This window comes from Ambystoma mexicanum, chromosome 4q, assembly GCF_040938575.1.
Source record: "Ambystoma mexicanum isolate Mex_15411 chromosome 4q, UKY_AmexF1_1, whole genome shotgun sequence".
NCBI lineage: Eukaryota > Metazoa > Chordata > Amphibia > Caudata > Ambystomatidae > Ambystoma > Ambystoma mexicanum.
The window spans coordinates 755,315,628-755,331,012 of NC_090928.1; the positions used below are offsets into that span (position 1 = coordinate 755,315,628).

Consider the following 15,385-nt stretch of genomic DNA (forward strand, 5'->3'; position numbering starts at 1 on the left):
GGAAAGTAGAGTCCAACATGTCTTAGAGGACAAGAGGGGTGATCGATACCGGCATCTGCAGCCGGCACTTTTCCTCGAACATGTACACCACCCACATCTTGGGTAACAAAGAAGAATAAACGGCGAACGACACGGAAATTGCTTGCAAACACTATTCCAACTCTATTCGTCCACATTCCGCCACTGGTGAGTCAAGTGTCCGGATTTAGCTTTAGGCCTTGCGGTAATGTGTAGGTAGCCGAATGGATTAATTGATATTTTAGGTGTTGTGTCCCTTGTAATACTCCCTTGTAATACTTTCGATATTGATATGAGTGTATAGCTTTTTGAATAATGACATTTATCAATAAATTATTTTTTTCGATTTTATAACCCCCAAAGGAAATCTATTTATGGGCACAGGGAACTGTACTATATTGCGCATTTTCAATAGCATTATTCTCAAGTATTCTGTCGGTTTACATGGCAATTTTTTAATATTTCCATTTCATCATCAAACAATAATTTACCTTTACAACTGCTTGACTATCCACTGAATCTGAAGCAAGAACATTCTACATCTGTGACGTGCCCGCAGTTATCAACCACTTCTAGCGCGTATCAGGTAGTCATACTTGGCTATTCCGCTACAGACTTGTTTTATGCATGTCAAGTAATAGTTTTTATGTATCGTGTGATTATTTTACCAATTGTTTGGTTAGTGCTTTCCAATTGATATACACCTTAGTTGTCGTCCCCTGGTGTTTGTTTTCAGTTATAATTAGTGTTATCCATACTAATGCAAGTACTGTCTTTCAGGGAGATGCTGAAGCGTCCACCACATTGACAACAGCCCTAGATGTTCTTCAGCAGCACGAGGTATGGATACTGACAGCTCCATCGAGCGTGATCATATAACGTGATTCCATTTGCTATACTTTCTTCCCCATTAACGCAAGTACTGTGTTTCAGGGAGGCGATGGAGCTTCCACTACAGTCACAAGATCCCATTTAGATGATGCAGATGTAAAGAAATCGGAGAAATAAATCGATTAAATCTGATCATATTTAAATATTCCTTGATTCTTTTAGACAATGCAACATTTGTGGTTATCTCTTTATATGTACCTGTGCCGTCGACTCCAAGTGTTTGTTATATTTACAATATTGAAAACCATATTAACGCAAGTACTTTGTTTCAGGGAGTTGCTGATGCCTTCTCTTCAATACAATCATTCGTTGTAGTCCATGCAGAGTCAGAGGTATGGATACTGACAGCTCCATCGAACTAGGTCATCAGAGCTTGAATACTTCTCGTTTGATTGTTCCACACAATGTTTAAATCGTGTTTGGCTATTGAGATGTACCTGTGTGTTCGTTCTCACGTGTGTTTTATGCTAACAATATTTTGATACACAGTAATGAAAATACTATGTTTCAGGGAGTCGATGGAGCCTCATTCTGTGCTGTCTATGCAGATGCAGAAAATATAGTCGTTGCAGCGCAAGAGGAAGGGGAGACATGCGGATACGAATCGGAGCAACAGCGTGCAGATGTTGAAGGTCGAGTCAAAAAAGTTGCAAAGAAAAGAAACAAAAATAAGGTTAGTTACAAACAGTTCATAAATTTAGACATTTTTTGTGCTGGGGACTATTTTATGTTTTTTTCCAATCAAATGTACTATACTTTATCTTGTGTTTACACTGAACATCCCTTTTCCAATCTATCCTCTAGTTTCCCGTGGGTGTCTGAACTATACATACACAGACAGTGAAGCGAATGAGAGATGTTGCTTGCCAGACCATTTACACTATGGAGGAACTATTAATTCAGACGCCGCGTGTTGAGACTAGAGATGCTCATGTCCAATGGCCAGAACATGAAATGAATGTGTCCAGAGAATCCAGTAAAGTTGTAAAGGACCATTGCTACAGTGCGACCGCACCACCACAACAACATGATACTGGATGTATTGAAGATAGCTCTGAAGTAGTCGCAGATCAATTCACACAATCTACACCCGGCAAAAAATTACCACCAAAAAAGCTGTCGACATTGTTGTGTTCTCCCATCAATGTTGAAGTAGCAGATGTTGAAATGACAGAGAATGAACCAGCAGCAGCATTCACCGACGCATCAGAACTTGATAGCAGCGATATTTCTTTCAAATATGGTGATATGTCCTCAACGTCACCGGCCGAATCAACTTTGACGCAGGATGACAGTCTAATGAAAGAGGGCAAATACATAGTATTCGACAGTTGTTTGATGAATATTATAAGTATGCTGAAATGTGGGCATTCAGTTAGAGTGAAAGTATGTGGGAAGCCATCGATTCATGTGACTTGTCAAAAACAAGGCAGTAACGTCAAAATACATGCACCTGTAGATTAAATCATACGTTCTCATGGTCTGCACAACCGATGCTGGGGAAACTGCCAGCAAGCAATCTAATGTGTGCAGCTGCCTCACTTTTTAGTGGGTTCAGTTTTAGAAAGTTAGAGTCCTTCTTTCAGTTTGTGGGACTCCATTTCATTTAAAAAACGCAGTGCTACAAATACCAACATGTTTATCTGTTTCCGGCCATTAGTGATGCTTGGAAAATTGAACAATTGTCTCTAGCAAGTACATTCGAAGGCAAACTATTCAGGCTAGCCGGCGATGGACAGTGCAACAGCCCTGGATTTTCTGCCAAGTACTGCACCTACCACTTTCAGGACATGGATAGTAAGAAAATTGTGAGTTTGGTGGTCGTGCAGGTAACACAATGTACATCCTCAGTAGCCATGGAGAAACTAGGATTTATAAAATCAGTGGAATATCTACAATCGAGGGGAATGCACATCAACCTCATAGCCACGGACAGACATGTTTCAATTGCCAAGACAATGAGAGAGCAGTTCCCACATATTAAACATCAATTTGACGTATGGCATCTTGCTAAATCAATCAATAAGAAAATCTCGGCTGCAGGGGAAAAAAAAAGGTTTGGAAAGTATTTCAGAATGGTCCCAGTCTATCAGCAACCATCTTTGGTGGAGCTCCAAAACTTGTGAAGGGTCAGTGGAAATACTACTTGAAAAATGGCAGTCACTGATGCACCACTGTACCAACGTGCACCGCTGGTCAGAAAACCTACATTTCCACCAATGTGAACATGGCCCTTTGTCCCCAGTGGAGGCACGGAAGAAGAAGTGGTTGAATCCATCTTCACCGACACACAAAGTCATTGAGAAGATTTTTTTCGATAAAACTCTATCAAGAGATTTGAAGGGACTGACAGAATTCTGTCACACAGGAGGTTTGAAGGTGTTCCACAATATGTGCCTAAAGTACAGGCCAAAGCGCTTGCATTTCAGCATACAGGGCATGAGCTATAGGACTCTACTTGCCGTCTTGGCCCATAACGAGAATCTCGGCCGTGAACAATCTAGGACTACGGGTAATGTAAGGATGCCTCGCTACACTAAGGCCTTTTCAAAAAGAAGTAAGCAATGGGTGGTCAAACCAGTCTATGAGGAAATGGAGTTCGACTTTGTCAAAAGCCTTATTGTTGCTGTATTAGAGAAGCACAGATATGGAATTTTGAACGTTTCTGTGAAGAGCACTGATCCATTGCCACCCAACATTGCCACTGTGCCATGTCCACCCAAAGGAGAGCTGGTTGTGAAGTACAAATCCCGGTTTAAATAATTGTAATACGATTGTCTTTTTGTAAATAAATGTTATTGTACAGTGTACATACAAAGTACGCTAACCCTAACCCCTACCTTCACCATCCTGGGTGGCGAACAACCTGGGTGTCATCTTTGAATTCTCTCTCTATTCACCTCATATTGCTGACCTTGTCTATATGTGTATGTATATATTTTTGTTGATGTAACTAATTTTCGCAATCTCATGTAAATGCTGTGCACTGTTAACCGAGGGGAGGCTTGCGTATTGCAAATAATAAAACAAACAAACAATAAATCTCACTTTCAACTTAACTCCTCGGGTACTTTATACTTTCCCTGACCTTCCCCAAAAAATTAAAAGTCTCAATAGTTATGGTTCTTTGGGGCTTCAAAGCTCGCAAACAACGAGGACAACATTGGGGGCCTTAGAACGCGCCAAGGGAGCCGTTGCAGATGGGAGAGAAGCCAGTTTGCATTTGCACATTGAGGCGCAGTACATAGATGGATTCGAAACTTCAAGTTCTCACAGATGGCTTTACTACGGGATGTTGCAAAGAAAGAATGTATGCTCATTTCTAATGAAGGTCAGCGGCTTTGATTTTCAGCTCGCGCTCTGAAGAGGCCCACAACTCGCACTGGCAGTATAAGGTTCTATTGTTTTTTTACCTTAAGAGACAGGGACCATGCCGAAAGAACTTCATTTGAAGGGCGGTGGTCAATAACGTAAGAGACGATAAGGAAGAAAATTCTGAAACTAGAGCGAGTTTCATGTTAGTTCAGTATACGAAAAATTGTTGTCAAGAGCACAGTGGGATTTACAGACTGCATTACGCAGAGACGCAATGGAAATTGCAAATATAATTTAAGTAACTCTTTAGACACTTTTATACCGGAATGAAGAATTAATGAATGGATGCATGAATAAATGAATGAATGAAGAGCTAGGAAAACATTTTTGGGATCATCCTTGTAGCGGGCACATGGGCATGCAGGCCCACATTCCACACGCATGTAGACAAACAGACGTTTCTCATTGTGTGCTAACCTCGATTTATTTCGTTACTTTTCGCATTGATTTTAGAGCCGAACATACTCCATTGCACTATCCTTGAAAGCAAATAGTTTCAGCTCGGCCGTAATAAATAAAATGAATAATATTAATAAAGATAGGCTGGCGAGACTAATTATAATTTTTATGTTTTCAAAACAGGTGTATCCTACCCTACTGCTACTGCCACCAGTTTCAGACCCCGGCAGATGGTTTTTTCAACCGACAGCTGCAGCTTATCGTAAACAACTGCACCACTTTGACGATCTTATGGGACGATCGCCAAGGGCCCATATGCCCTTACGTGGTACTAGCGGCTAGAAGCAACATATCAACCTTTACGCTGGCCTAGTGCCTACTTGATGGAACAGCCTTGCTGTTCACCGTGCGACCAAAGTGCTTCTTTTAGCGCGTGACTCACGATAAACTTTTACGGATTTGCGGATAGAGATAAAAGAAAATAAATGGCATTCCGAGTTCATATGGCAATTGCTGAATATTCTATAAACATTTAATGTCAAATAAATTTACTTTACCAAATGTACCGTGTTGCTCTTTGATTTTAAAGTACAGTTTCATATTCTGAATTGTGGCATGCTGTGTTGTGAGTTGATCTGTGTTGGTTTCCGGGTTCTGTGTGAAGTCGCGTAGAAGACGACTGGACGCGTTTGCCTACGCAGCACAGAAACGTCACAGAGAGAGGCGGGGAATATGAATGTTTTGATAATGTCAGGCTCAGGGGCGGGGGATATGATTTAGTGCCGCAAAAGCAGGTCAGCCAGGGCGATGCGGCAAGTGATAAGATTATCACAAAATGGCGGCGCCCTACTGCCTGTTTTCGTGTGTGTTTAATGGATGAAAACTCGGGTAAGGTCCATAGGAAATTTTGAAGTCGAAGCAAAGATCATGGATCCAAGTCTGTATATCAACAACAAAAGAACACATTACTTACCCCGGGTAATGTTCTTTCGACAGGGTGTTCCTACCACGTATTCCTCATCTTTGACGTATCCCATCCAGCATCTGCTGCTTCGGAAATGTTTTCACAGCAGAGGGCGTTGTGCATCATTGCGTTGTAGATCTCGTGTCCCATAGCAGCCTCTGTCCGCTCTCAAGTATGACGTCGGTATATATAGCACGCACCGCGCCCTTTACCTCAGTTCTTAATTTTTCACCTCTCATAAGCACTGTAGTGTCAAATGCCACAAGAGGACCTGATGTTGGAAGAGAGGAAGGTGTACAACACGGAAATTCTCCCAAAGGTAGAGGGGCAGGCTGGGAGGGTGATGAGACTTGAGGCAATAATGCTTGGTGAAGGTATGAAGAGAAGACTAAGTTGCAGCACTACAGCTGTCCAGCACGTATAAACCCCACCTCCCCCCGCCATTGCAAAGCTGAAGTAGCAACACCACTGGTAGAATGAGTTTGTAGGCCGATAGGTTTGCCCACCAAACGGTAGCATTCAGAAATGCATAAAATAATCCAACGGGATAAAGTTTGCTTGGATACAGCTTGACCAGCTTGTGACCAGCATATCCCACAAAAGCGATCTTCGGTAACAAATGAAATTCAGGGACCACCTTCGGTAGGAAAGAAGGGCGGACACAACCTTTTCCTTGCAAAAGATGGTAAATGGAGGATTACAAGTTGAGGCTTGCAACTCACTGAGGTAACCGCTGTTAATAAATAATTAAACAAATAGCTGTTAAAAAGAAAGTTTTACGGGTCAAGATCATTAAAGGACATAGAGAGGATCAAATGGAGCTCCCATGAGAAACTTTAGGGTTTACTATGAAAAACACCACCAGTGTTTAACGAGAGATAGGGTCAATATTCTTAGCTCTGCACCAGCCGCAAAACCTGTTCCAACGGCAGCGGTACAGAGACTTTGTTGTTGGTCTTCTGGCTGAAATCAACACCTCCACTACGTCCTCTGGGAGATCCTAATTCTTGTATCTCAACCTCTCAGAAACCAATGCAAAATCTCTCCTGCAAGAGCAGATCCTCTCTTTGGGGAAAACCAATTGGAGGGCAGATGGACATGTCCAGAAGGTCCGGGTACCACGTTCTCTTCACCCAATCCGTAGCAATGAGGATCATGGGTTTCTCAAACGTCCTCAACCTCCTGATGACAAGAAGAATGACAGGGACTGGTGGGAACGCGTGTAGGAGAGGAAACTCCCAGTCCACAGTAAACACGTTTCCCAGAGCTCCTCTCACAGGAAATTCCCTGGAGCAGAACAGGTCGCACTTCCTGTTGACACTAGACGCAAACAGATCCACTTGAAGGGTTCCCCAAAGGGCGAAGATTTATTGAAGGACTTTGTTAGCTAGCTCCCACTCGTTTCCTCTCCGGCAAGGTGAACAGCCAAAAAAGAGATTCCTTTCTGAATTGCCCAAAATCAGAGCTGCATTGCCTTTCTGCACAGTGGCAGTAACCCTATACCTCCTCTCTTGTAGAGGTAATGCAAGGCCACCGTGTTGTCGGTCACTATCAGGACATTCTTTCCCCGTACAGAGGGCAGAAAGGCCATCACCACTAGTCTGATTGCCCTCATCTCCACAAGGTTAATGTGTAGTTTGGACTCCGATGGAGACCAGCGGCTGCTGATTGGCAGATTGTTGGCATGATCCCCCACAACCTGTAAGGGAGGCGTCTTAACTATGGTCCAGCCAAGGTTGCCAATAGGGTTCCCCCTTCAGCCCATTCTCCTTGCACGCCCACCACAGAAGATCCTGTGCGACCTTGCTTGGGACCTAAAGTAGATCCGTCATTCTGCCGGAGAATTGTGACCATTAGGATCTGAGGGCTCACTGAAGGGACCTCCATCTCAGACGGGCCTCTGGCACCAGAAACATGCAGGCTGCCATGAGACCAAGCAACCTCAGCAAATCAAAGGCATTCTGAAACTTTCTGAAACGTTAGGCATTCTGAAACTTGGTGACCATCTGCTGAATATGTTGAGCCCTCACCTCGGGTGTCAAAGCCTTCCCAGATTAAGCATCCAAGACAGCTCCAATGAATTTAAGATCATCATGTGGTACCTCTTGAAAATCATGGAGAAGGTCAGTTTTCTAGAGAGAGTGGCAGGTGTTGCTGAGATGTTCCAGGACCTGTTCGGAAGAATGGGCCCTGTTCAGCCAATCTTTCAAGTAGGGGTAGAAGTGAATTCCTCCCCATCTCAGATTTGATGCCACTACTACCATCAACTTGGTAAACACCCTCAGGTCTGAGGCAAGGCTGAATGTCAAAACACGAAATTGAAAATGAGAACTAATAGCAAACCTCAGGTACTTTCTGTGCTTGTGATGAATAGGCACACAGAAGTACACATCCTAAAGGTCCAATGATACCATCCAATCCTGGAGCTGGAGGGCCTGAGGGATCTGAGAAAGAGTGACCATCTTGCACTTGTCCTTCCTGAGGAACTTGATCAAGCATCTCAAGTCCAAGATGGGTCTCAGTCCCCAGTCCTTCTTTGGAATTAAGGCATAAGGAGAGTACCATCTCTGGTTCCTCTCTGCTACAGGCACTGGCCCTATAGCACCTATATCCAACAGGATGCAAATCTCCTGCAAAAGGAGCGGATCCGGTGCCTTGAAGGATTGACTCCCTGCTGGTTAAATCGGGAGGCCTTTTCAAAATTGGAAGGCAGTAACTTTGGGCTACAGTCTGCAGGTCCCAAGCATTGGAAGTAATGGCCCACCATTCTTCCAGATGCTGCGTCAGCCTTCCCCCCACCACAGTCCTGTGGACCAGGGCCTCAGAGGTTTTGGTGTTGCAGTGAAAGCTGCTGATGGCAAGGAAGTAATAGCTGCTTGGGCAGACTTACCACCTCGTCCTCTTCCACCACGAGGACATCTCCTCTGGCCCCTTTGTGTGCCCTGGCCCCTTGTCATTTCAACTGACAGAAAGTAGCGAAAGGACCGACCCCTCCAACCTTAAGAAGCCGTGTGTGTCTGTTGCAGCTGTCGAATTGCTGCACTCTGCGATTTTTCTGCTGCTTTCGAAGACTGGAGCTTTTCCGAGCTTTCATCCATCTTAGAACCAAACAAATGGGAGCTATAGAAAGGCATGTTCAGAAGCCTTACTTGGACATCTGATGCAAAGCCAGATTTACGCAACCAGGCAAATCTCTGCAAGACAGTACTGGCTGCCATTGCTCGGCTAACACCATCAGCTGAGTCCAATCCGAACTGGAGCGACTGGCACATTGCGTCCTTACCATCTTTTACTATTACCCGAAATCCATCCCTTTCTTCACCATCCGGGATGTGTTTAGCAGCCATAGCCACCACTTCCCACACCATGAATGTAAATTGGCCGAAGCACATGTGGCATTGATGGATGTTAAGGCCATACTGCTCGCTGAGAAAACTCTCTTTGCCAGAGTATCAGACCTTTTATCGTCCCTAGCAGGGGGGAATTGTAGGATAGGTGGCTGCCCTTGATCAAGAACTGGCAGCATACACCACTAGACTTTCTGAAGATGGATGTCCGGGTCTACACTTGAACGTCTGTATTTCCTGGGGAAATCCTTATTGACGGCAGGATTTGTATTAGTACTTTCACAATTTGCCACGACTCTGCTCTTCAGAGCAGTATGGAAAGGGAAAACAGGGAAACAAGAAAACAGGGTCTTTAGGGGGGGCCGTTGTCGAACGAATCTGTGAGGTCATCCTGTTAGTAGACAGCAGCCAGCATTCCCCTACCCAGATACTCAGTAACCTTGCCCATGACTGCCCTGTAGGAAGCACCTGTATGTGCAGAAGGCTCTGGGCTGGCAAATTCCACCAACTAGCATATTTCAATGAGTCCACCAGTTGTTGCATCTTGGACCCCTCAAACATTAAAGCCTCAGGAACATTAGGAGTACCAAATTCCAGGCCAAAGGGAGCAGTGTCCTGATCAGTTACCTCCTCCTCCTTAAAAATCAAAGACGTAGGGCCTCATTTAGAGTCTGCCGGTCGGAGAAAACGGTGGAAGTAAATTTGCTGCCACTGTTATTTCCAGACCGGCTGATTCCGAGTTCTGCAGGCGGTAGGTGTCACTCCCGCCAGGTCTGACCTGGCGGGAGTAACACCTCCCGCCTTCAGAAAGAAATGGAAACACCGGTTTCCGTCATAGACGGAACCAGTGTTTGCATTGTTCATATCCCCATGGAGCCCTATGGGACTCCATGGGAATGGGGATTTACGTAATTCTGCCTCTGGAATTACCGGGTCACCGGGGTTGTAATGCCCCGGTGATTGCGGCAATCATGGAGGCGGAATGGTATTACGGGCCCGGCGGCAGCCTGCCATTTTTTCCGGCACCGCTACCGCCAGAATCGTAATGAGGCCCATAGACTTGAAAAATCTGTGACACCTCTGTCAAAGACAAAGTCTTTGTTGCCAATAGTCTCGACCTCGAGGTACTCGACTCAAGTCCTGTGGAACCGGTGGAAGTGTGAGGCTTAGCCTTCAGCCTGTCTTGAGACATCGAAGTTTCCGCAGCTTCTCAAAGGGTGCTTTGACGAAAGTCCACCCCCATTCGGCTTAGGTTCCATCTGCAAACGCCAGCACCTGACTCATCAAGACATAGCAAATTGCTATGTGACACTGCTTATTCTATGTAATTCTGAAGGTTTGCTAATTAAATTTGCACTTGTGTAGCACAGCGTGTGATTTAAATTACCCTGTTCAATGAAAACACAGCTCACCCTGTATTCCTCGAATTGCCCTCAGGGTTCTCACCACCCTCTTTTCTCTGTTCACTGCACGTTCAAACGGGCTAATCGAAACAGTGCAGCAGTAACCATCTCCTTCAACCTTAAAGTGCCAAAGGCTTCTCTTGGAGGGCTAGCCAAGAAAAGTTTTTTCTTTTCCAAATAAATGCAAATCAGAAGTATTAAGTTAACTATATTCTGTTTGGCAAAGACCAGTACTTGTTAACTATTTTTAAAAGACAATCCTGCAATTCCATTCCTAAAAATGTAAGTTTTAACATATTGCAGAATGACAGTATTTTTGCTGTAAAACACTGCATTGTCGCCATGTTTTTCAGTAAAGTTTACTTTTGTGTATCACAGTGTGAACTATATTTCATTTTTGATAAATTGACACTTTTAAACATGTAAAAGATTACGTTGCCAAATGCTTTTGATGGAAAAGCTAGTTTTGTGACCTGCAATTTGCAAACATATGTGCAACTGATGCTCAACTCATGAACTGATCTCAAACTCCTTGACATCCTATCGTATCACCCTGTTACTTTGTACTAGCCACCCTGAAAGTGAGATGTCAGAAAACGTCAATATTCGACCTAGTTTACCCAGTTATCGGCCTCCTACTCTTAGCTTCTTACTCTTTCCTTTTGCAAAATGCATACACAAAGCTAGCTAGATGTTCACACAAAGTTGCAATTAATAGTTTCATTAAGTCTGTATATCTGCAGACCTATTGCAATACCATACATTGCAATCAGGCTCAAGAGCTCACTTTGCTCTAGAATTATGATTGCATTATATACAGGCACCTGGGCGAAGGAGCTAGCCAGTCAGGAGGCTGGGAATGCAAGCAGAATCTGCAAGTAGCCACCCTCATTTCATGCCGGCCCCCTGCACCTCTGCCCAGCCTTCACCTTGTTTGTGGAGGATGTGCCCTGGGCCGAATTTCTGCTGGAGTAACTCACCTCAACCCCACCTGAGCCCTCCAACCAGCCCCCCTTCACACTAAAATGCGCACATAATAGTCTGCATCCAGGTCCTAGAAATATTTATTTACAACGGCAAACATATGTGCAATTTCTTTTTAAAGTAAGCAGGAATTGTGCAAAGCCTGGTTTCTTTAAAAAAAAAAAAATCAGCACCTAAAATGGCAGATAGGAGTGCCAATAGCAATAAATACAGCTTGTCTGGCACCAAAGGGCTGGAATGCTGCACTCGGTTCTACTTGGCTTCGGCTTGAGGGCTTTTACCTGCCATGCTCTCCATGAAAGTGGTATTTAACAGTATATTTAAGATATGTTTCGATCCCCACAGGAGGCAAAGAGAAAGCCTTCGTAAGCGTTACTGACTGCAGTTGTAAAAAAATCATTTTATAGCACAAAAAAGGACAGATTTTCTGTTTTCCACAGCTTACACATGGTTGCCAACATGGACAAAGAAGCAATCTATCAACGTATTAGTGTATGACACTACACTTCCCATCTTTCCAGAGTCAGGAAAGTAGTTTCCATAGACAATAAAAACATACTCTTCTTGGTACACCTACCCTATATGAGAGACAATACTTGGGGAGGGAGTGGGGTTTCACCATACTGGCAACTGTGCTCACTTTATCATATATATTTGTAAACAGGAGTGTCCGTGGAGATAGGGCACCTTACACCGGTGTGGAACAATCTGAGCTTCCAACCAGGCCAGAACCGAACAGGATTTGGGAGGTGGGTGGAGGGGGGCTTATCAGACATACACCAGCTTTATAAAGAAAGTAGCCCAGTGACGTTTGAGAGTGTAAGCACTCCTTTACCCTACCGGAAAAGGTGCGCTTCCATTACGCCCAACTGTGGCACTGGGCTTCCGACTCACTCACAAAAAAAGTGGCTAACAGATCTTTATCTGCCCTTCAGTTAACACTACGGGGGGGGGGGTCTTCCTCTGGGTCGAATCTCAAAGCTATACAAATTATTGGATGTAGGGGACCCGGTGGTGCGCCTACCATATATGGCAAAATGGGAAACTGACTTAGGGGGACCCATTGAGGACGAGGGGTGGCTGAGAATATGTGGAATGATGCTGAAGTCCTCAAGATGCGTAACAGATAAGGATTGTTCCTATAAGTTTTGTTACAGGTGGTACCTCACTCCAGAAAGGTTACATCATATCCTTAGATTATTCCGCCACTTGTTGGCGGGGCTGCAATGTTCGGGGCTCTTACTTCCATTTGGTGTGGTTATGTCCTAAGGTGGGGGTCTTTTGGTAGGAAGTGCTCTCCAATATAAAGGACATCACGGAACGGTCACTTCCCATGGACCCACGGGTGGCAATATTGGGTGACTAAGACTCAGGGAGGTTTCCCCTTACTGGCCCCTTGGCCACACTAATTGAGCTTGTTCTTCTGGCAGCAAAATTGGCTATAGCCCGAAACTGAAAATCCACTGAGGGCCCAGTGATCCAGATGTGGTGGGTTAAGATCTGGGACATCTGGTGGCTGATAAAATTACTGCACTGTGTGAAGGGTGCTATACCAGGTATGTCTCCATCTGGACCCTTTTTATTGACTTTGCAGAGACTTGCCCCGCGATCGTGGTCAAGCCCCCTATGTTGCAACACTTCTCATCACTGTGAACAGTCTGAGCCAGGGGGGTGAGAAATTTGATGTGGTCCATGATGGATATGGATGAGGCCGGTGCTGGCTCCATATTGCACTCTAATTTTCTCCATGATCCGATGTTGCCGAATTGCTTGGTATGTGCCTATTGCTTATGATGTTCTGTGCCCAGAGTATGTTGTTAAAATAAAAGTTTTTTTAAAAAACATACTCTTCTCATGCTAAGTGACTGTGTGCAACAGAGAATTTCTGAATAAAGTGCTTAGTGCAGACTTAAAATAGATCAGAAAAGATCAATTAAAAAATGTCACAGTATGATTGCTTTTATTGTGAATATGGTAAGTTGTGACAAACAATGTTTGCATAAACGTATAGAATATTCCATAACTACTATCACTATACCTGTATTTATACAAGAAGAATTATTACATATGCTAGTGCAATCGAAAAAGTTGTATCAAAAGCAGTAAACCGATTAATCATAAAATCTCTCTTCATTCAAACGGATGCGCCGCAAAACTACTTGTCATATTCCAGATCCAAACGACAATCACCAAGAAAGCTATTATCAAACCCACATGTATAAAAATTGGACTAAAGACTATGCAATAGTATCCAATACTTAATGATAAGCAACATACCAAGTAGCAGTGGTATCGCTAGTCCTGCGTTCTTGGATTCATTTTAGGTATAGCATGTGAAATGCACTGAAAAGTCCATATCCTGTAGTTAAGGATCCTAATAGAAAGGCTAATTTATAAGGAGAGGTTTCAAAAACAACTCTTACAGAATAGTGGAAAATTGCACTGGGTTTCTAAAGAAATACATGATATCTTTCTGCAGTCTGTGACGAACTGAGGAAATTCATCCCTTCTTGCCAAGGGGGACCCCCTCCCCTGTGAGGCTAGGGAGGCGAGACCCTCCCTAAGGGTTGAGGCAAGTGGGCCCTCACCAGGAGAGACTCCCCTTTTGGTGACAAGGACTCCAGTTCCTGTGAGGAACTCCCTGTTGCCCTCCAAGTGATGGCTTATATGAACTTGCGTAATACCTCAGAATGTTATCAGTTTCATGAAGATGAAGTGAACCTACAGAAATTGTACGATCGGACTGAAAAAAAAGGTACGACCGTACAAAAAAAAATCAGAAAAATGCTACCACCAAAGGTTCGAACATCAAAAGTTGTTAGCATTGTAGGTAAGTAAAAAAAAAAAGGAAAAGACTGCGGGGGTGGCCCCCGCAACACCACACTCACTATACTTTATAGTGAGCGGGGGACACCCCTGCAGCTCCCGAAAAAATAAGTAAATTAAAGAAATAGGACCCTGTGGCGCCGGTTCCCGATCACAGAAGTGATCGGGAACAGGCGTTGCAGGGACACAGCCTGATGAAAAAGTAAGTAGGGTTTGTTTATGTTGGGGGTGTGGGTGGGGGTGTGTTGAGGGGTGTGTTGTGGGTATGTAGGGGTTTTGAATGTGTGTTTGCATGAGAAATGTAAAAACCTTTTGTGGTTCGTACATTTCACATGCAAAATTTTCGGCCACGGTAAAATCAGCCGTGGTCGGATCACGTAGATCCAACCTACATTATAAGTGACTAGAAAAACTGAGGAGAACCCTTTAAATCAAAGTCTCCAATGGACTGTGCCAAGGATGCTCAAAAGGGATGATATGCCAAAGAAGCAGAGAAAAAGGCCCGAAAGCCGTGAGAGAGCGAGAGGCCGAAAACCAGGAGAAGCTTCATGTACGTATCAGAGCAGAAGGAGGTGGGGCTGTTGCAGAGCGCGCATAAACTAGAGCAGCTCTGATGCAGAGCAAAAAATGCTGGGGAACTAGCATTTGAAAGTGGATGAAATCTGAACATTGTGGAACAGAGAGTTCAGTCGTGGCATGACCACAAAGCAATCGTGGTGGGCAGCCCGCCCCTACAATGCCGACAACACCAGTGCGAGGAAGGAAATCCAGATCCAAATCACAGCATCAGCGCTATCCAGAAGGCAAGAGCGGGACGCAGAGTAGAGAGATGCAGCAGAAAGTATGCTGCAGAGCTATGAAGAAAGCGAGAGAGTCCCAACGTCCTACAGGTACTGGTGCCGTTACCCCTGAAAACAGAAGGTAATTACAGGGAACAGGAATACCGTAAGGTCAAGAGGGACTCATAAGTTAAACGAAACTTGTTCCAGTACAAATCGAAAAGAAGTGGAAAAATAATCTGATAAACCAGAAATGTGTTAATGAGATCAGGAGAAACACGAAAACGAATAAGAGGGAGAGACACAACATTGTAAACTTGTTACTCTGGGAAGAGATGAATTATAATTGGAAGTTGAGCAACCAAAATATTCGAGAAGAGAGCAATATACAAGAGGGTC

The 15,385-nt window shown here is 44.2% G+C and overlaps 1 protein-coding gene across 1 annotated transcript in view; it reads right to left on the reverse strand.

Moving 5' to 3' along the window:
* Positions 1-15,385, reverse strand: part of TASP1 (taspase 1) — a 2,293,647-nt gene that overhangs the window by 2,167,186 nt on the left and 111,076 nt on the right. The gene's annotated exons all lie outside the window — the stretch shown is intronic.